Below are 21,455 nucleotides of genomic sequence, written 5' to 3'. Positions count from 1 at the left end.
TTTTGTTTATTTTAAAGAAAAAACTGAAACTCTAGATCATGTGATTTTTTTTCTTTTCTTTTTTTTTGTTTTTTTGTTTTTATGTTTTTTCGAGACAGGGTTTCTCTGTAGCTTTTTGGTTCCTGTCCTGGAACTAGCTCTTGTAGACCAGGCTGGCCTCAAACTCACAGAGATCAGCCTGCCTCTGCCTCCCGAGTGCTGTCATGTGATTTTTTTAACTTAGAAAAAAGCTAAGTAAACAAAACTCCTCATATCATGATTTTTTTTTGCCCCACAAACAAACAACAACAACAACAACAAAATGACCAAGTGGAGGTATTCAGGATAAGATAGTACTTCAGCCTGGGCTGAGGGGAGATTCAAGTAACATGTTTTACATCCCAGTGGCTGAGTCTTTTACTCTGGTCACTAAAGAGTGAACACCACAGTAAAATGGGCTCCACTCCCTTCTTCAAAGCAACAAGGCATCTTGAAAACTTAACTTTCTGGTGAGGTTCTGTGGTTGAAGTCGGAAGCAGGACATTGTTCAGCCATATGGAAAGAGTTGGGTCAAGGACGAATACTCTTTTTTGTTTAATTTGTTTATTTATTAAAAATTTCTACCTCCTCCCATTTCCCTCCCCCTTCCTCCACTCCCCCTCCCCCTCCCTCTCCAATCCTAAGAGAAGTCAGGGTACCCTGCTCTGTGGGAAGTCCAAGGCCCTCCCCGCTCCATCCAGGTCTAGGAAGGTGTGCATCCAAACAGACTAGGCTCCCAAAAAGCCAGTACATGCAGTAGAAACAAAACCCAGTGCCATTATCATTGGCTTCTCAGTCAGCCCTCATTGTCAGCCACATTCAGAGAGTCCAGTTTGATCACATGCTCATTCAGACCCAGTCCAGCTGACCTTGGGTCATGCTCAACCTCCTTAGCAATCAGGGAAATGCAAATCAAAACAACTTTGAGATACCATCTTACACCTGTCAGAATGGCTAAAATCAAAAACACCAATGATAGCCTATGCTGGAGAGGTTGTGGAGTAATGGGAACACTCATCCATTGTTGGTGGGAATACAAACTTGTGCAACCACTTTGGAAATAAGTGTGGCGGTTTCTCTGGAAACTGGGAGTCAACCTACCTCAGGATCCAGCAATTCCACTCTTGGGAATATACCCAAGAGATGCCCAACCATACTACAAAAGCATTGCTCAACTATATTCATAGCAGCACTATTTGTAATAGCCAGAACCTGGAAACAACCTAGATGCCCCTCAATAGAAGAATGGATTAAGAAGGTGTGGCACATATACACTTTAGAGTTCTACTCAACGGTAAAAAACAATGACATCTTGAATTTTGCATGCAAATGGATGGAAATAGAAAACACTATCCTGAGTGAGATAACCTAGACCCAAAAAGATGAATATGGTATGTACTCACTTATAAGTGGATTCTAGCCATAAACAAAGGACATTGAGCCTATAATTCATGATCCTAGAGAAGTTAAATAAGAAGGTGAACCCAAAGTAAAACATATATTTATCCTCCTAGATATTGGAAGTAGACAAGATCGTTGGGCAAAAGTTGGGAGCACGGGAGTGGGGTTGGGGTGGGAGGAAAGGGGAGATGGGGAGAGAGAAGGGAGAAGGGGAGGATTGATGAATACTCTTTAAAAACAAACAAAACAAACCGAACAGCTACAGTGAAAACCTTCACCAACCTGTGCTTATGCTTGTGTTTGGAGAAGTACACCCCACATCTCTGCAGTGAAAAGAGAGGCCGCTACGCTGTCCAGCCCACAGTCACCGCCTCACTGTCCGGGTCACATGTAGGCTGAAGAGAAGCCCTCAGACTTACCTCTTCTCTGCTAGGGAAGATGAACACGGGCAAGTTGAGAGAGTCATGTTAGTTAGGGCACCATGTGAGCCTTTTGGATCTGTTCCCGTCATGCACTCTGGGGTCGGGCTGAACTGATCTTCCTGGAGCCAGCACACTCACGTCTGTCTTTCAGTTAAACCTCCCTGGTTTAGGAACTTCTGTGAATTTATCCCAGTTAAGACAGAGACTTTGTAGGCCTGCCTCCCCGACCATGGGGCTCTTAGGCAGGAGCCAGGAGCTCTTTGAGGCAGCACCTCATCATCAACTGCCAGGATGGAAGTGGTATTTGGTAGATTCAAGGACTCCCCACCAAGCCGAAGGGGTTGGGTGGGGAGTCACAGCCACCAGACTTACTGAGTACTGAAGCGTCTTCAGGCAAACTACTCTCCTTCCTCACTCAGAAGCTTGTTCTTTTCTTGACTCCCAGTTGTCCCCAGCTACAAGTGATCCTTTCTAGTACACAGTCCTGGCCCCATTCCGAGAGAAGGCCTTCCCACAGACTTGGCACAGGTGAGGTTTCTCTCCTGAGTAAACTACCAGATGTTTTCGGGGCTTGACTGCTTAGCAAAGGCATGGCCACATCGGGGCCTCACAGAGGAAAGGCTTCTCGCCCGTGGGGATGTGACAGTGGTTTTTCAGGTTCCCAGCTGTGGTGAACTGCTTACCACACACAAACTCTGGCGCATAAGGGGTTTCTCCCCGCCCGTGTGTCCTCGTGTGCACCAGCAGCCTCTGCAGCACAACTTCTGCAGGGCAGGCAGATGAAGGAGCGCTCACTTCAAGGTGCTACCTGAAGTGATCTGGCCACACAAACACGTGATCACAGCCTTCAGCTGTGCCCTCAAGCTTCTCTTCCACTTGGGGAAGGGGGCCAGAATCTTTGGGTTGCCCCTCACTGGACCCAAAGTGGACATTTTCTCCATTGCTGCTGGGTTTTGCGTTGTTTTGGCAGACATGCCGGAGTAGCAGCAGTCAAACTTCCACGGGCCAATTCTTGAGCCCAGAGGAACCATGGGATACCACTCTCGGCTCTCACCAAGGAGGAAGTTGTTTCTGAATCTCTGGCTCATACTGCACGAACACTGAGTGCTCAACCAAATGACTCTTGTTAGGTTACTAGCGAAAGAAGTGCTGTCACGTGACCGTGGATCTTGCAGCAAGGTAGACAACTCTGGAGTGGACAAAACCTTTGGGGACTTCTGTATACTCTGAGCCTTGTCTCCTCTCTGTCTGGGATCACATTCATCTGAAAAGCATCTCAGACCAGCAGAAGAAGGGATCTCCTTGGAGGAATTAGTAACCTTCTGCGTTCTGAGGCCTCGGTCGCCAGAAGGAGGGATAAACAAGCGAAGTTTAGTTTCTGCTCCTACTAAATCCTTGTCCCGGGATGAACAAATGGAACCAAGAGCTCTGCTCTGGATTCTCACTCATCTGATAACATTGACTCAGCTTCCGAAATCCTGTTCAGGTTCAGATCTAATTCAGACTCGCTGACACCTTCCTGTTAGACTCACGTCCTTTTAATACACGGGCTTTTCCTGTAAGATGTTGAACTGGGTTGCTAATCAGTTTAACCTCCCAGGCCAGGGCAGCTGGCTCTGTCAGTCAGTCCTGAATTCTGTCCACACCTACCATATTCATAAGGGATGTTTTCCTGCCCTTCCCCACCTTTGATGGCTTAACTTTAGAAAATGAATTGGGAAATATTATCCTCTTGTTTTTTTTTAAAGATTACATAAGATTGAAATTCATTCCTTTTAATAAAATTACATCTGGACTTGAAGAGTTTTTATGAAAGATTTTATTTTAATCCCAAATTCAATTTTCTTAATAGTCTTTGACCTTGAGCTGGTTGGTTTTTGTGACCTTGACACTAACTAGAGTCATCGGAGAACAGGGATCCTCAATTTCGGAGCTGTCTCCATTAGATTGGACTGTGAGCATGTCTCTGGGCATTTTCTTGGTTAAAGGTTGATATGGGAAGACCCAGCCCACTGTGGGCGGTGCACCCCTAGCCTGGTGGTCCTGGGAAGTTTACTAAACGTAGCTGAGCGTGAGCCTGAGAACTAGCCAGTAAGCCAGCTCCTCCGTGGCCTCTGCTGAGTGCCTGCCTCCAGGTTCCTCCACTTACCCCAGTGAAGGGGGTGTGATGGGGAAATGTTAGCCAAGTAAACCCTTCCCTCCCCATGCTGGATTTAGTCCGAGTTGCTTTTATCACAGCGCGAGGCGCAGACCAACTGCTACAGTTACTTGCGCGATGTGGAGGCACCGGAAAGGAAGGTGATCACCCCATGTCAGAGCCACTGCCTGCTGCAGACGTCACAGCTGCCTCAGGAGGAGCGCAGTGGGTGCAAGGATCAGGTCCTTCACACACACACACCCCTTCCCCCGCTCCCCATCAGCTATCAGGTACCAGCAGCAAGGACCCTGGGACCCAGCTGGGAACTGTATATATCCCATTTCTGACCCGGCCTCAAGGCCCTCTAAGATCCTCCCAAGAGACCTATTGGATTTGAGGACAGCCTTCCCCACAGTTTCCCTGCCTGATGCCCTGCCTGTTTGGGATGACCCCTGATGGGAGGAGCTGGCTGTGCCTGCTGCCTGCTCATGGCAGATGGCTTCTCTTGACCTGAAATGGAACCACAAACCGACACTGCATTTTAGACATTTTAAAAGGCTCTTGTGTTAAAGGCATGGTCTGCAGGGGGCGCTGTTACCTGGGTTTGGGTGGGAATTGACCCAGCTTGTCTTATTTGTAGACTTTCCCTCATTCTCTGTCTCTCTGTCTGTCTCTCTCTCTCTCTGTCTCTCTCTCTGTCTCTCTCTCTCTCTCTCTCTCTCTCTCTCTCTCTCTCTCTCTCTCTCTCTCTCACACACACACACACACACACACACTGTTTTCTTTTGAAGATCTAATACTTGATTTTATTGGTTTTCTCTTGTTTCTGATTCTGATTGTTCATTATTATTATTTTCCCCCTTCATCTTGCTTCTTGTTCACATTGCTTTTTCTTGAGACTGACAGAGTGGAAGGGTTTTTTTTTTCCCCCTTTTTACATTTTCTTTTCTCTGGCATGTGCACGTAGCTGTAAATTTCCTTCTGCTCTCACTGTGCCACCCAGATGTCGCTGCGTCTTCACTTTTATCCAGTTTGTTGTATTTTTACAGTTTCTCTCAGTACTTCCTATTTTACCCACCACAATATCTGTCAGTGCAATACCTGTTGCCAGATGAACTCAAGTTCCATTTTCCTGTTGCCTGTTACTTGTTTTGAGTTTGGTTTTGTACTGATGGGGCATAATTCTACGATTTTGGTGCCTTTAAGGTTGTTCAAGGCTGGGGCACCTGATCTCCATCATGTCCTCTGCCCTCCCTCAGGGTCATTTGAAATATTTCCTCTGTGTTCTTTCAGTGCCTTACAGGCAGGGGCACTAACTCATTCTTGTCAAGTTCTCAAACGAGAAGGGGAGGAAGTCTTGTTGGTTGAAAAGCTTCTTTGCTTGGCATGTTCTTTTCTCGTTCCTGACATTCAGGGCTCACTCTTCCAGTCTTCCTTTTGTTTAAGGATGTCGTTTAGCCCTTCTTTCCAAGTTGATCTGCTGGCAAGAATTTGTTTCGTTTTTTTTGTTCCCCCTTAACCTGAGAGTGTTTTTTATCATCCTTGAAGGATGTTTTCACGGGATATGGAATCATGGGGTAACAAGATTGTTTTCTTCAACACTTAAAAAGCTAAACAACTTCCTTCCGACCTCTGGGCTTATGAGCTCGTGCCTCACAAGTGAGTGGGTGATCAGGTGTCATTTCCTTCACCGTTTTCACGATTTCTTTTTTCTGTTTTTTCAAAAGTGACTGATCTATCTGAGTGTTGGATTCATTCTAACAGTTTCGAGTTCACCCTAGATTTAAGTTTGTGACTGCCTTTACTGTATCTGGGATGCTCGGCCATCATTCCAGGTGCTCTTGGCCCTGACATCTTTCTCCTTCTGGGATTCTGATGACAAGAATGTTAGATTTTGTGGTAGTGTTGTGGGAACCTGAGGTGCTGCTCACTGGCTGTTGTTTTGTTGTTGCGTTCTTCCTGTTGCTCAGAAGGCTCTGCTGCTTTATCTCCCAGTGCACTGACCCCTCCATCTGCACGGGCATTCAGCTTTGGGGTCTCCGCCGAGGCTTTAGTTCCCATTTCTTCCCAGCCTTTGAACATATTTCCTGGTGTATCTGCCCGATGGCTGCTTTAAAATACTTCCAGCATCTACGTAGTGTCCACTGGCATATAGAATATCTCTCATGCAGCAGACAGCATATACATTGTGTCCACTGGCATATAGAATATATCTTATGCAGTATTCGAAATTCATATAGTAATTTTCCACTGATGCTGTACTTGTGGGATGTTAGCATGGGAAACTCTGGATCTAAGTATTCTGTTATAGTTGGCTTTTTTTTTTTTTTTCTGACTCCCCTCCAGCAGGAGAAGAAGCTATTAACCTTGTTTTGGCCAGAAAAGGCAGAAGTTCTGGTTTCTAGTTTGGCCTTTGTGTGTTGGGGGAACTCTTGGTTACTCTGGACAAGGGTGAAAGTTTCAACTCTCCGCTGGGCCCCCAGTTGATACCTCCTTGTCTAGAAGACTCCTGCGTGCCTTTGTACTGTCCCCACACGGTCACAGGGTAGAGGCGGCCTCATCACCTCTGGCACTGGCAGAAGTCCTGACAATGACTAGGCCTTTTCATCGCCACCACCCAGGCAGGGAGTGGGAGGGATGTGTCCTCTGGGTGCTCGTGGAAGGCCAGGCTTCCGGTGTGGTCTTCTCCACTGGGATGGTGGGTCGTGAGGACTGCCATAGCCCTAGAGAACGAAAGTGCTAGCGCCCGGCTGAGGTCGGGAGCTCTTGTTACTTCTTAGCAGTTATGGAGGTTTACATCCCCCTCTTGGCCTATGCTGGTGTGGGTGTGGGTAGGGCCACAGTTGTTTTGTTATTGTGAATGGAAGGGATGGCATTTGACCTCAGGAGAGTGACAAGTGTCTAAATATGCTCTGTCTTGCTAGACTATTCCCTTCTGGTCCTTTGGAAAGAGAAAGCAAGCTTTTGTATTTCTTTTCTAGAATAACTTGTCTACAACATTGTTATTTAAAAAAAAACTTTGCAAATGGATCTTTTTGGGTTTTTGTTTTGCTTTTGCTTTTTGAGACGTGGTCTCACTGTATAGCTCTGGCTGTCCTGGAATTCTCTCTGTAGACCAAGCTGGCCTCAAACTCACAGAAATCTACCTGCCTCTGCCTCCCAAGTACTGGGATTAAAGGTGTGCGCCACCACATCCAGCCTCTAATGGATATTAATTTCAATTTCTGTATTATTTCAGCTTCTTGTGAGGAAAACACAGACAAGTCAAATGCTTGCAGCTGTATTATCTTTCTGGCTCCTCATTTGCTATGTATGTATGTTTAATAAAACACATCTTAGGTATCAAATCCTCCCATTTTCACTGGCACTTAAATACTCATCTATATTCTAAATTCATACAGTTAACTGTATTCCAAAAAGGCTTGCATGGGCTTTTGAGTATAAGGACATTATATGCTTGGAAAATTATCAACTATATTCATTAATTATATCTGAAGTTTTTCTTACTGCTCTTTGAAAGGTCATTTCTCAATGCGATCAGTTTGATATTTAAGGGATTATGATATGGTTTAATTCCAGGATTCTGATTTCAGTAATCAATTCTGCACTAATCTCTACATTCTTAGATTCTGTACACTTAGGAAAACATTTGGAATCATTCACACGTTGAAGATGAACCCTGTCATTCCCACACCCTTTGGAACTTATCATTGTTCTGGAAACTTCTGCCCTTCGTTGCTTCAGAACCCTTCCTTGGCTTACTAGTTCGCAGCACGAGTCTCTGTTTAAGTGGGGTTTGGCAGGCTAGCTGAGCTCTTGGAGAAGAGAGATAGTAAAGAACTATACCCGCTCTGCAGATCGAGAACGCGCTGTTTAAAAATGTATTTGCCACCAAGATGGCTAACGGCGCATGTGCTTTCAAGGCCTTACAGTTGAGGAGGCGACTCCAGTGACCTCTGCGACTGCTTTACTGTGGCCACTGCGGCAGACACCTAAATGCGATTCGCTGGGGTCGCTGAAGAGTCCGTGGGTGTTTGCCTAAAAACTAACAGTGGAAAGCTACAATGATAAATTCATAACTATTTCCTCATACTTAGTAAATCAAAAGCCCAAATGTTACAATCAGCTTCTCATCCCGTCTCTACCCTGTTCTTCCTCCCACCCTCGCTCTCATAGTCCTGTGCATTTACTTAAAAAAACTGTTGAAGCATAGCAGCTAAATTCTTCAGTGAAAAATAGGGAGTAGTTTTCATTAGTGCTTACACGCGAAGGCCAGTGGTCCCGGGATCTCTAATCCCTGAACTGGAGTTTTCTTGCTGTCGAGATAATGCTTGTATCAATAGGCCATGTGTTTCTACTTAGCTGCTTTCCCCTGAGGTGAGCTCAGTCCAGGCCCTGGCATGTCCTCCCTTTCACACGCACATGAGATCCCAGCCACAGCCCTGAGTGTGTGGCTCTGACGTAACCCTCATCTGTGCTTTCCAACCTGCTGCCTTTTCAGATTGGAGGACACAGTCATTCCCTGAACTAGCTCATTTCTGCACAAACAGAACTCTAGTTAAGCTGAAAGAAAAATCAATAAGGTTTTGGTAAAAAGTGAATGGGTGTCGTTCCCCCCCCAAAAAAAAAAGCAACATCATCATCAACAACAAAAACTCCTAATTGAAACTTGGTTCATTCATGAAAATATTTGGTTTGGGGTCTACAAGGTTCAAATCTGCAAATGTAAGTCATCTCTATATCATTGGGTGAGTTAGGATTTTTTTTTTCTGGATTTTTTCGAGACAGGGCTTCTGAGACAGTGTTTCTCCGTAGCTTTTTGGTTCCTGTCCTGGAACTAGCTCTGTAGACCAGGCTGGCCTCGAACTCACAGAGATCCGCCTGCCTCTGCCTCCTGAGTGCTGGGATTAAAGGCGCGCGCCACCACCGCCTGGCTGAGTTAGGATTTTTTAACGCTAGTTATAGGACTGTGACCCCTTGGCCTGCAGTCACTGTGCTTGTTAGAGCAAAGCTCAATACTTCCTGGCCTGGCTCACCAAGAAGAATCACAAGGCAGCTCTGTGAGCCTCCAGTTTCTTCTCTTCAGTTGCTTTAAATTAAGCTAGATTCCAAATGGTAAATAGTAAATAGAGTGGTGGCACGTGGACATCAATATGACTTTCTGCAAAACCGAAAGAGTCATCAGCTCTTGCCGTGTTTGGACATGCACCTAGTCATGAGCTACGGTGACTTCATGACGTTCTGCGGCCTGTGCCGTCCGTACACACTGCAAATAACAGCAGCTTTTATCTGGGTTACGCTCTCTCCGCCCTCTGTGGAAATCCCTCTTTGCTCTGCAGTATTGAGCCTGCTGGCTTTCCGCTCTGAACCTGCTCTTGAGAGCTGACTTCTCCAATAGACACATTCCTCAGGCATCCGACATAGGCAAACATTTGCTCTTGCTTATCAAAATTTTCTAATGTGGTGCTTAGGATACTTTTGATATAATTCTATCCCGTGTCCCAGTCAGGGAAGTGTCTGCCCTTGGTGAATATGAACTGAGAATCAGTTCTGCTTTATTCCTCTTGGACTGAGTTCCTCCGTTTCCCATGGAGTAAACATCTCATGTGCTTTCTTGTCGCAGCTTTGGTTTGGTTTTGGTTTTGGTTGTTTTGAACAGCCTTGGCTGTTGTGGAACTCACTGCGTGAACCAGGCTGGCCTGACTCTGCCTCCTGGGTGCTGGGATTGAAGGTGTGGCCACACCTAGCTCTTTGTTTCTGAGCAAAGCCAAGGACTCTAATTTACAGCCAGGTTGTCTGCCCACAAAGCTTTGGCCTTGAACTTTCTAAACCGTGGTTTGTGACCCAGTTCTCAAGATTAGCTGTGTGTACACATTGGTCTTTTCCGCGTTCACCTTACACGTAGCTCATTGACTGTTTTAATCTATTTTGCATTGCTGAAACAACATGCCCGAGATTGGATCACAAAAATGGAGAGGTTTATTTAAGGTCAGGTGTATATGTCTAACACTTTCCAACATCACTAAACAAATATTTTTAGCTCACCATTCTGGTGACTGGAGAATCTAAGCAGGTCTGAGGCAGTGTCCTGGCTGAGAAGTGGGTGGAGACAGCAGATGCAGACACTGCCAAGGCGTGGATGGAAAGAACAGGAGAAACAAGCCCCATCTTAACAATTCTCTCCCTTGTTAACGAACAGTTACAGGAGACCCAGTTCACTCCCACAAAAGGTTTAGTCCACTCTTGGAGGTGGAGCCCCATGACCTAACCACTTCTATTAGGTCCCGCCTCTTAGAGAGTTCCAGCTGCCATACTGGGGACCAGGCTCCCAGCTCACCCTTTGGAAGCTAAGCCACACGCCCAGACCAAACACTGAATTTCTCTTTACAAGATTTTTTGTTGTTGTTGTTTTTTCAAGACAGGGTTTCTCTGTATAGCTTTGGTGCCTGTCCTGAAACTAGCTCTTGTAGACCAGGCTGGCCTCGAACTCACAGAGGTCCTCCTGCCTCTGCCTCTCTAGTACTGGGATTAAAGGTGTGTGCCACCACCACCTGGCAACATTTGTTTTTGTTAATAGGAGATGGCTATAGGCTTTCTTGAGCCTCAACTGAATATGTAAAGGAAAAATAATTACATACCTAATTTTACCCTTGATTCCTGTGTGGGGATTTGGTTGATGTGTGTGTGTGTGTGTGTGTGTGTGTTTCAACTGTTTTTAAATAATAGCAATTCCGAAACCATATTTTTAAAAAGTGGTTATTTAACTCTAGCCAATTCTGATGTTAGCTCTGATTTTGTACATGGTTATCCAAATCTGTTAAAAACAAAAAACAAAAACCCCAACTATATAGTAAATATATCGATTGTTGTGAGATATTTTACTCTTTTGGCTTTTTGAGGGCCCCACCAACCAGCTCCCAAACAAGTCACACACAGAGGCTTATTCTTTCTTATAAAAGCCTGGCCTTAGCTTGGCTTGTTTCTAGCCAGCTTTTCTTAACTTAAATCATCCTGTCTATCCTTTGCCTCTGGCTTTTTCCTTCCTTCTCTTACTCCTGTATATCTTATTTCACTCTTACTTTGTGGCTGGCTGACCCCTGCCATCCTCCTCCCCTTGTTCTGTCTTGCTGTGTCTCCTCTTCCAGATTTCTCCTTCTATTTGTCCTCTCTGCCCGCCGGACCCGCTTATTCTTTCTCCTGACTCGCTATTGGACGTTCAGCTCTTTACTAGACCAACAGGGGCTTTAGACAGGCAAAGAATCACAGCTTCCCAGACTTACACAAATGCAGCATAAACAAAAGCAACACACCTTTACATCACTTAGCAAATGGTCCATAGCATAAACAAAAGTAACACACCTTAAAATCATCCCCCGACAATCGATGTTACATTTACGCATTTAACCTGTTTCTCAATATCGTCATCTATAGAATGAGAATATCTGTACTTAGATACTCTAAACTCCTCGTTTCCGTCAGTTTATTTAGTGATTACTTAAGCTTCAAAATTCTACAATTACATCAGCTATTAACTGGATCTAGAATGTAATTGAATTGTTTAATGCAAAAGGGATTTTTAATGTCATGGAGTACTTCAAAGACACCTGTGAATTAAGGTCGCCTGGACTGTGACTGCAGAGATGCTAATTGTGGGGGTTTATGGTTTTAGGGCCTGACGACATTTCTATGCATGCCTTGCTGTGTGTGCCAATTTTCCAATTTGAAAGGCATGGGGGGGTGGGGGAGTAGGGGAAATGAAAGCGGTGGGAGCAGGTGCTGAGGGCGTGGGGGGACTTAGAACCTGGCTGGACAATATTTGATCTAAAATTTTGGTTGGAAAGGTACTTTTTAAATAAGAAAAAGTAAAGTAATGTTGTGTGCCCGTCTTCAAGGAAAGGAACGGTTTTTCTGGGCTTACAGCTTGTCAGGGAGAGAAAGACTGTGATTTGTGGTTATAGCTTAGAATGTGAGAATGGCCCCCATAGGCTCATAGAGCCAATGCCCGCCCGCCAGGGAGTGGCACTACTTGAAGGATTAGGAGGTGTGGTCTTGGTGGAGGAAGTGTGTCGCTGGGTGTGCACTTTGAGATTTCAAAAGCCCATGCCAAGGCCAGAGGCTGTCACACTGCCTGTGGATCAGGACGGAGAACTCTCAGCTCCTTCTCCAGGGCCATGTCTGCCTGCATGCTGCTGTGCTCCTGCCGTGATGATAGTGGACTAAACCTCTGAAAGTCTAAGCAGGCCTCCAATCAAATGCTTTCTTGTATGAGTCGGCTTGGTTGTGGTGGTGTCTCTTCACAGCAGTAGAACCCTGGCTAAGACAGAATGTCTCCTGCAGTTCTTGTATTGTATGAGGAATAAAGCAGAATTACAATTGTGGGGAATGTTCTAGGTAGGGGTCTGTGGGGAAAAGGGCAAAGAAAAGTCAGTAAGTTTACTGACTCAGGTGCTGAACCAAGAAAACCCCAGCATCCCCAAGTCCTTTGTTAACAGGGATGGGCGCTGTGCCTCTTTTCTGGATTTGTGGTTGGTTTACTTCATAATTATCTTAAGAGCATTTTTATTAAGTTAGAGAACTGTACGTGAACAGACAATGGCAAAGAAAAACCCGAGAGTAATAATAGTCCAACTGGGAACAACGGCAAGCACCACTCAGCCTTGTGCTAGCACCCCCTCCCTCATCCCCGCCCCACCCCACCCCCAACCCCCAACCCTGGTAGTCAACCTCAGGGAGTCGCTTGAAAGTTCCCAGTTGTCTTGTGAAGACTTAGAACCACAACTTAAGGGGGAATGCATGACGTCATAGTGCTAACAACGCCTGTCACAGCCACACCAGGTCTGTGGAATTTAATACATTCACTTATCCCCAAACCTCAGGTAACACAAAGCCAAACCCCTGCATCGCGGGGGTTGACCACGTGTCTGATGCAGAGCATTCTTCACCATAGATGATGAAAATGCTTAGACCTTTCACATCTGACTCAGATTATAGTCTGAAGTGAGAGTGCGTATGTCCCTTCTCCCTCGGAACCGGTCTTTTCACTTTAGCAAAATGTAAAGCCAACCTACGGCAACAGAAAGCGATGTCAGCTGCGTGAAGTTGCCAAACTGCAGAGCTGGTAGCAAAAACCTGACATTTAGCTTCTGTTTTAGCAGTTTCTTTCCTTTCTGTCTGCGTAGGTGCAGGTGTGAGGGTGTGGCATATGCTCGGGTGCACATGCAGAGAGGCCTGAGGAGGACCTCAGGTATCCTGCCCTGTCCCTTTTACCCCACTCCCTCAAGATGGGCTCGCTTGCTGTCCTGGAGTGAGGCTAGTAGCCAGCAAACCCAGAGAGTCTCCTGTCTCCTCCAACCCCTAGACTGGGTAGAATCCGCACCTGGGTGTTCTCTGTGGGTGTCGAGGATTTGAACTCAGGACCTCAGGCTGGTACAGCAATCATGGTCAGCAGTCTGATAGTGCTTCTACAGAAAGAAAGCCAGCTAAGCTTCTGAAATGGCTTTTGCGTCTTCTTTGAGACTCATATACATTGTACAGTGCATTTTGATCATATCTGCTTCCCCACAGCTCTCCCCTTCCCTCACCCCTGTAATTCCACCAAGGTTCCTTTTTCTTCCCATTCTGCAGAATCTCCAGTAGGGGTGGGTAGAAATCTCGTGTGGGGCCTGGAATTAGGAAGGAATCGTGGGCAATTGGGGAGCTTCTGGAGGCCTCGACTTTAGCAATGCCAGGAGGGTCTGACAGCGACAATGGCCATTGTTGGGCTGGAGGACTTGCTGCTTAGGAGTAAGCTAGCTAGCCCTGCTAATGCTCATGTGTGATGTGGTCTGGTGGTATGAAAGAAAATGGGAATGGGAATGTTAGGAGGTGTGGCCTTGTTAGAGGAAGCATGTGTCCCTTGGGGGCGGGCTTTGAGGTCTCTTTTGCTCAAGCTTCCCCTAGTGTGACAGTCGGTCAACTTCCTGTTGCCTCTGAGTCAAAATGTAAGGGTTGACAGTTCCAGCACCACGTGTGCCAGCACGCCATGATGATCATGGACTGACCCTCTGACACTGTAAGCGAGTCACTACAATTAAATGTTTCCTTTATAAGAGTTGCCACGGTCACGGTGTCTCTTCACAGCAATAGAAAGCCTAAGGCACATGGTGTGAAGGGGAAGAGGCCCAGGGAAGTCCCCATAGAGTCCATGTGTGTCCCTTTGCTCTGAAGTCACACCTCTGCCTTTGTCTCTAGGGGTCCCTCCATACTGAGCCCTAAGACTCTTCCTATCATTCCATATGTCAGCTTTCCTCCATTCTTTTATGTACAGCCCCTCATTTTTATCCTGTAGGAAAATTCTGGGCTACAGATGTATGGGGAACAAGTTAACAGAACAAAACCCAGTTTGCACTTAAAGGAAGGCCTGGGTAGAACACCACAACTAAGAACGTTCAGAAGGGGGAAACTTGTTCAGGAAGTAAAGGGAGCTAGGGTGTGCAGCTCAACGGTAAAATGGCTTCCTAGAATGTAAAAGGTTTGCACTTTAATCCCCAGCACTGCCAGCTCTGCCCAAAACAGTGACCTTGAAGCTCTGTCTATAATATTTAGGATATTGGGTTATTAGACTGCCAGTGACACAAAACACAATACAAGACTTTCCCCGACTCCCCTCTCTGTCTCTGCTCTCTCCCTTTCACTGTGTGTGTCTTAGCTATGTGTATGCACATACATGTGCATGCAAGCGCACTTACTCTTGGTGTCCTTCTGAGAGCCAGAGTTAGACATCAGATACCACTCCTCTGCTGTTTACCCTCTGTTTTGAGACAGGCTCTCTCAGCTGAGCATGGAGTTTGCAGTTTGCTAGAGTAGCTGAGTCCTCAGGATCCCGTCTCACTCTCCCACACTGGGGTTACAGACTTGTACTCCCACAGTAGTATTTACTGACCACTAATGTAACCCTGTGGCTCTCACTGTATTGTCATCCCCCACTGTGTAGGTGGAGAGAGTTAAGGCAAGGAGAGAATTGGGTTGTTGAGTTCTAATGCCAATACTCTGAGTCGTTCTACTTTGCTCCTGCTTCTTCATAAATGATTAACAGTAAAGTCCGTCTGCATGTCATTTTATTGCTGTATGGAAGCATAGATGGAGTATGAGAGGCCATATTAAATACATGCACATTTTTAACTTATTGTGAATTATTCTTTCCCCCGTGCACGAGAGTATGAAGATACCAGCATTCTGGCTCTGTGATACAGCAACTTACTTGTCTTTAGCAGATCATCACACCGTGTTCTTAGAACTTTCAGTAGCTTGCGAGTTCAGCTCCAAAACTACCTCCCAGGGTTCAAGTTAGAAGCCACAGCATAGCACAAGGTCTCTTATCTGAGGGGTATGGAATGAACTCACACACATGTGGAGACATGTCCTATCTATTCTAATTCTCCGTTCCAATTCTTACCACTTCTCTCTTCACCTGGCTTAAATACATTTTTTTATAGGAGGCTTGAAGCAATAATAAAAAAAATATAAGAGTTACATCTCATTGATCAAAAAAAAAAAAGCTCATTCCTTTGGGTGAGAGATAATGGTCAGAGCCCTTTACCATGGCCACTCAACGTTTCAAGGTTTCTGGAGTAAGACCGTGACCAGAAGGTTGGGGCACAGTGCCTGGCGAGATAAAGCCACGAGACATAGTTCCTTTATCAGCTAGACTTGGCAAACGAAGAACTGGCATGATTTTTTTAGGCCTCCTTTGTGTTAATAACCTTGATTAGCCGCCTGTGGCTCTGACCTTGTGTGTAGCTGTAAAGTTTTAAGCTTATGATTCATTTACAAAAACCTTTGGTCTAGCTTGAACTTGATCTGAGGTAAAAATGAGCTAAGGGTGAGCTTTGTCCTAGACTGAGGAGGGGCTGCTATTCTCTTGTGTCAGTCTGAGTAAAAGGAACAGAGCGGGCTCCTGAGTGTCTTACAGTCCTCGTGGGTCGAAGACTCTAGCTTGGAAGCATATCCTAGTATATTTTCTATATATCGAAATCATACACCTTAGTGAGAAATCATCTTCCTCGCCACCCATGGCTATATGTGTGCCCAGTAAGTGTAAAACACGCCACCAAAGGGCTGTAGGAAGACCCCCACAGCTGTTCGTTAGGGGAGTAAAGAAACGGCATTTGAGAAGGGTTGCGGACAGGAGCAGCCAGTCAATAACTGGCTTTACGGTTATTTACAGTCCATAACCCTATGGCTTTGCGAAATGGGGCTCCCCAAAAGGTATCATACTGGTGGCTCACCTTGTTAAATACTTGTTGTCACAGCCTCTTGCGATCAGCTCCTCTTGGCATAGAACCTCCCTATGAAGTCCACCCTCAGTTTTATACATGAAAAGCACAATGAGGTAAAACAATGTACCGAGGATGGAACCCAGGTTTTACTTCAAGTTCTGATACTTCTCCGCCTCATTGTGCTGCCTTACGCTTGGAGGATGCCTGAACAGTGATGCCACGGCAGGAAGAGCATGGCGTAAGTATTTTATCTGCAAGTGAATAACTACAACGAAAACCAACTTAGTTATAAACATCTCTGAAAAACTGCCTTGAAGAAAGCCATGTTTGTCTGTACTTGTTTTAGTTTTAAAATAAAAAAAAAAAAAGAAGCAAAACGTTTTGGTGAAATAAATTTTCTTCTGACTGGCAAACAATTTTTAAAGAATTGTTCATTTTTTGTTAATGGGTATGTGTGTATCTGAATGAGTTTATGTGTGTAGGCCCTTCATGGAGACTGAGGCAATCCTTCAGTCTACTCACCCTTTTATTTTAACTTATTGCATATGTTATGTCTTCTCACCAGCCCGTATAACCGTGGGAATAGTTAGCCACTACATCTGTGTTCTGATTATACACTCACCTTGTGCTAAGAGATTCAATGTTAGGGGAATAGCCTATTTCCCAGCCTGTTTCAAGGAACTCAGTCTACAATTGCAGTGTTCAGAGTTAAGTCCTGCAGTGGGAGAACTTGAGAAGGGTCTAACTAACTCACAAAAGGAGGACCAAGGTCCCCAAGACTGTCTTCTAACTAAGACTGAAGTTGGGCGGCCAACAGGATTTGAGCGAAAAGCCTTGACGTCAAGTGGGAAGAGGCTGTACACAAATCTAGGAAAGTTTCAGTCCGTGGGTGGGCTGAAGTTTGGTGGGATGTAGAGGAAGCTGGAGAAGAGGAAGGGCAGTAAGATTCACTACTCTTCCTTAGATGTGCACAAATCCCCTTTGCTGTGAGCTCACCGCGGACAATCACGGCTTCGTCATGGCTGCCTGCCGGATCTAATGTCTTTGGCTGGTTTTCTAAGCCTTTACAACTGACCTTGATTTCGTATGACCCAAGGCTCCTTCCCGCATCGTCAGTTCGCCCAGTGTCTCCTGTCCTCTGTGCCTTTCCTCTCTGAGCCCCGTCTTTTATCTTTCTCACACACACTTCCAAGTATCTTCCTCTGACTCCTCCTGTGCTCACAGCCATCACCTGGATTGAGCACTTTCTAGGAACAAGCCCTGGAGCCCCGTTCTAAACTTGGTATTGCAAGAGTGAAACACCAGACCTGAAATCAGAACAAAGCTGTATATATGATTTGTCCATCTGCTGTGATCTCGCGTGTGACGTGTTTCTTCATGGGTAATATGAGAATGACGAGCTCTGTCTCACCAGGCTATTGTGAGGCACCCTGTGAAATTAATTTGTGCCTCATCAAACTATATACATTTGCTTTTTGTCCCATAGTTCCTATGTAGAACCCTGTTCATCAATGTGAATTGTTATGTTTCCTCCAAATCCTTAACATCCTGAGGACTCAGTCATTCCATTTCCTTTGTGGTCTGTTTCTCAGAAAGTCGGGTCTTGAATAGTTTTATTCTTCCTCTGTCTTACCTATTCCCAGTTTTCAGGTGAAAACATTCTGACCAGTTGGAGTAGAACCCTTTGAGACACGAAACAGTTCAGAGGCCTGGGCTACTGGTATCCTGGAGAACTTCTCACCCTTCCCAGTATACTCTGCATGCACAGACAAGAGTGTACTGTTAGCTGTGTGCACCATAATGCAATCACTCTGGGCATGAAGCATTGGCCATGCCTTTTTGGGCATTGACAGTCCTACATAATTCATCTGATATTTTTCCCAGAACCCATTCTTCTTATTCTTGTCATATCTCTCCTTACGCCAGATTCTTGGGAGACAAGGTCTTAACAATGACTTTCTTGTCAGGCCGAGGGTTCAGAGCTAGAGGTTTATCTTACTCACGTTATTGCGAGACTGGAGACTAGAAAATTTGAGGTAATGAGCACATAGATCTGAGACTGAGTATTAGGAAAGGGTGTGGCCATGTGAAAAAGCCTGTTGTATTTTTACCCACCACTTGTTGCAGGTGAGGGTGGGCACCTTAGACAAGCCTCGCACTGGTGAGCCGCAGCTCCAGCCCTTGATTACCCTAATAGGAAGACCATAGGTGCATCGTCTGTCAGACTGAGTACACCCAGAAACCACACGGAAAGGGCAGGGAGGCTCGCCAGAGCACAGCTTAGCTGGATGTCCTGCTGCTGAGTTTTCCGTCGACTTGACACAAACTCAGATCCTCAGTTAAGAGAGATGCTCAACTGAGAAAATGCCGTCATCCAACTGGCCCGCAGACAAGTCCGTGGAGCATTTTATTGGCTAATGACTGACGTGGGAGGGCCCAGTTCACTGTGGGTGGTGCCACCCCTGGGCCAGCAGTAATGGGAAGGATAAGGAAGTATCTGACCACGACTCTGGAGAGCAAAGCCAGTGCCAATTATTCCTCTATGGTTTCCGCTTCAGTTTCTGCCTCCAAGGTTCTCTCTTGAGCGTCTCTGCCCTGATCTTCCTTGATGGTGACTGTGATGTGGAAACGTATGTCAAATTAACTCTTTCCTACCCAAGTCACTTCCATCACAGCAATAGAAAACAGACCAGCTCAGGTGCAAGTTTATAGAGCACATAACTCGTACATTCTTCTTCCTCAGTAAGGAAAACCATAGAAAGGCCCTGCTGGATTGGAAAGGTAGCGCATGGGGGGAGGGGGTCACATTTTGAAAATTAACAGCATCGTAAGCAATATCTCACACTCAAGCAAAAGATTTAACGTAGCAAAAGCCCACGGATTATGAATGGCATAATTGGGGTGAGTTAAATGGATTACGTCTGGAGACCAGTTGCTGTGCTAAACTGGTTTCCCCTGCTGCCTGTTGTGTCCTTGGTCACCCTTGGCTAGAAGCCTTTCCAAGATGGGACATAATGGGTAGCTGTCACAGGTCTCTGGAATTCTTTCCTACGTTGAGAGCATTCTTCTTCCTCTGCCCCCAGAGTCACGGCTTCCACCATGCAGATTGACGTGCCAGATAACTCACTGTGCACGAGGCTGCTCTCGTCCTCAAGGGCCAAGGCTCTGCTGCAGGGCAGGCGTCTGAGTGGCTAGGAATTTTAGACAGTTACCAGTGATTTAGATTCCAAATCTGCATTGAGAGTTAGTGCATTTACTTCATTTTACATGGACTCCAAATTTACACTTTTATTTTGTTTGGTTCTGTTTTTGAGACAGGTCTCAGTTTGCAGCTCTGATTGCCCTGGAATTCGCTATGTAAATCAAGCTGGCCTCAAACTGACCTAGACAACTGTATACAATGTTTGAACTCAACCGAAGGGTGTCTCTTCTCGGGTTACTCTAGAAACCATTGTGTGATTCCAGTATTTTTTTTTTTTAGTTTTGATTTTCATTTTTCAGTTTATGAGCTATTTTATATATATAGAAATAACCACCTGTTTTGAAGCCTTTTAAAAGATTCGTTGTGAAAATCTGGCAGGCTTGGCTGTACTTTGGGGTTTCTTTGTTGTTGTTGTTGTTTTGGTTTGGTTTGGTTTGTTTTTTTTTTTCAAGACAAGGTTTCTCTGTGGCGTTGGTGCCTGTCCTGGAACTAGCTCCTGTAGACCAGACTGGCCTCAAACTCACGGAGATCCGCCTGCCTCTGCTTCCCGAGTGCTGGGATTAAAGGCGTGCACCACCACTGCCTAGCTGGCTGTATTTTGTAATCCCAATGGCAGTGATAGAATCCAGGGTACCTGTGTAGCTGGACTAGCCGAATTGGAAAGGGAAGCTGCCTCAGCAAACACAGTGGAGCATTACAGAGAAAGACTGGTGTCAACTCCAGTCCGCCATACCCACAAACACATGCGTACACATCCCAAAATAGATAAGTAGATAAATAAATCAATAAAATGTTAAGGGTCCTTTATTCTTCCATGCTGTGTACTGGCTCTGTGTGTCTCTCGGGAGTTCGAGCGAATGCTCGGCCCTAAGAATGATGACAGTATTGGGAAGAAGTGCAAAGCCCTTCAGAGGTGAGGTCCCATGCAAGGATCTCAGACGACCCGGGGTGTGCATGGGAACGAGATAAGGTTACCCTCCCGGGAGAATTGTTACCAAAAGAGCAAGCCTGGCTCCACCCAGTGATCGGCTGGCATCCTGTCTATGCTTTGGCCGTGCTGTGAAGATGCTACGAAGCCAGGAGGCTGTCTCTGCCCAGCATGTGCTGTGCCATTTTTGGACTTGGAACTTCCAAAACTCTAAGCTAGATAAACCTTTTCTTCACGTGTAGCCTATCAGGTATTTCATCACCGTGATGAAAAGTCGAGTAATAACATTTCCCCACTGATAACCAAATACAATAGAGAGGAATTAAAATGTGAGGACCCAGCCTATCATGTAGTGCTTGCTCTGTGCCATGAGGCCCAAAGCTCCACCCCCAGTCTGCCCCATATATTTTTTTATGTGCCTGGATGGTCCCCCCCCCCCATGTATGTCTGTGCACCGTGTGCATGCAGTACTCATGGAAGCCAGAAGAGGGCATTAGATTCCCCTGGAACTGGAACTGTAGTTGTAAGCCACATGTGGGGTCCTCTGGAAGAGCTGTGTGTGCTCTTAGCCTCCACGCTGTCTCTCCAGTCTGGATTTTATTTTCCAGTTCAGTCTTCTAATATCATATTTCTTACATAATATGTTTAGATGCCTCGTCATGGCATGAGCCAGTCACTATTGTTATATAGACCTGTTTTTTTTTCTTGCCGTGATGTTTTATTTATTTCTATTTCTATTTCTTGTACTTTACACATAATACTAGGTTTATAATTTACTTCTTATATGTTATTTCAGAGTTCACCAACCAGAAGTCCAAGTATGTTCTGTGATTTCTGTTATTGCTTCTGATTTTCATTCATACTCAAACATCTTTTCTTCATATAGCATTAGCTCTGGTGCCATGGTCTATTGATCTCTATAAAATTATTGCTTGATTTAAGATGATTGTGTTCCCTTCTCGAGAGGTATTTAAAGTTTTAATTATGTCAGGAAGACTATTTTCATCTACTTTCAATACTGCTAATTTGTAAATGATCTTAAAATCTGCATTATGAAATAAACAGTCTTGTTAAGTATACTTCATGTTCT

The 21,455-nt window shown here is 45.4% G+C and overlaps 1 protein-coding gene and 1 pseudogene across 1 annotated transcript in view; one reads left to right on the top strand and one right to left on the bottom strand.

Moving 5' to 3' along the window:
- Positions 1 to 21,455, top strand: part of Sesn1 (sestrin 1) — a 112,214-nt gene that overhangs the window by 48,974 nt on the left and 41,785 nt on the right. The window lies entirely within an intron of this gene.
- On the bottom strand, positions 1,637 to 3,500 carry LOC126487622 (zinc finger protein 410-like; annotated as a pseudogene).

Source organism: Alexandromys fortis, unplaced genomic scaffold, assembly GCF_014885135.2.
Source record: "Alexandromys fortis isolate MF-2015 unplaced genomic scaffold, M_Fortis_MF-2015_v1.1 scaffold_175, whole genome shotgun sequence".
Lineage (NCBI taxonomy): Eukaryota > Metazoa > Chordata > Mammalia > Rodentia > Cricetidae > Alexandromys > Alexandromys fortis.
Note: the sequence above shows the minus strand (reverse complement) of the source record. Positions and strands in the feature narration are given on the sequence as shown.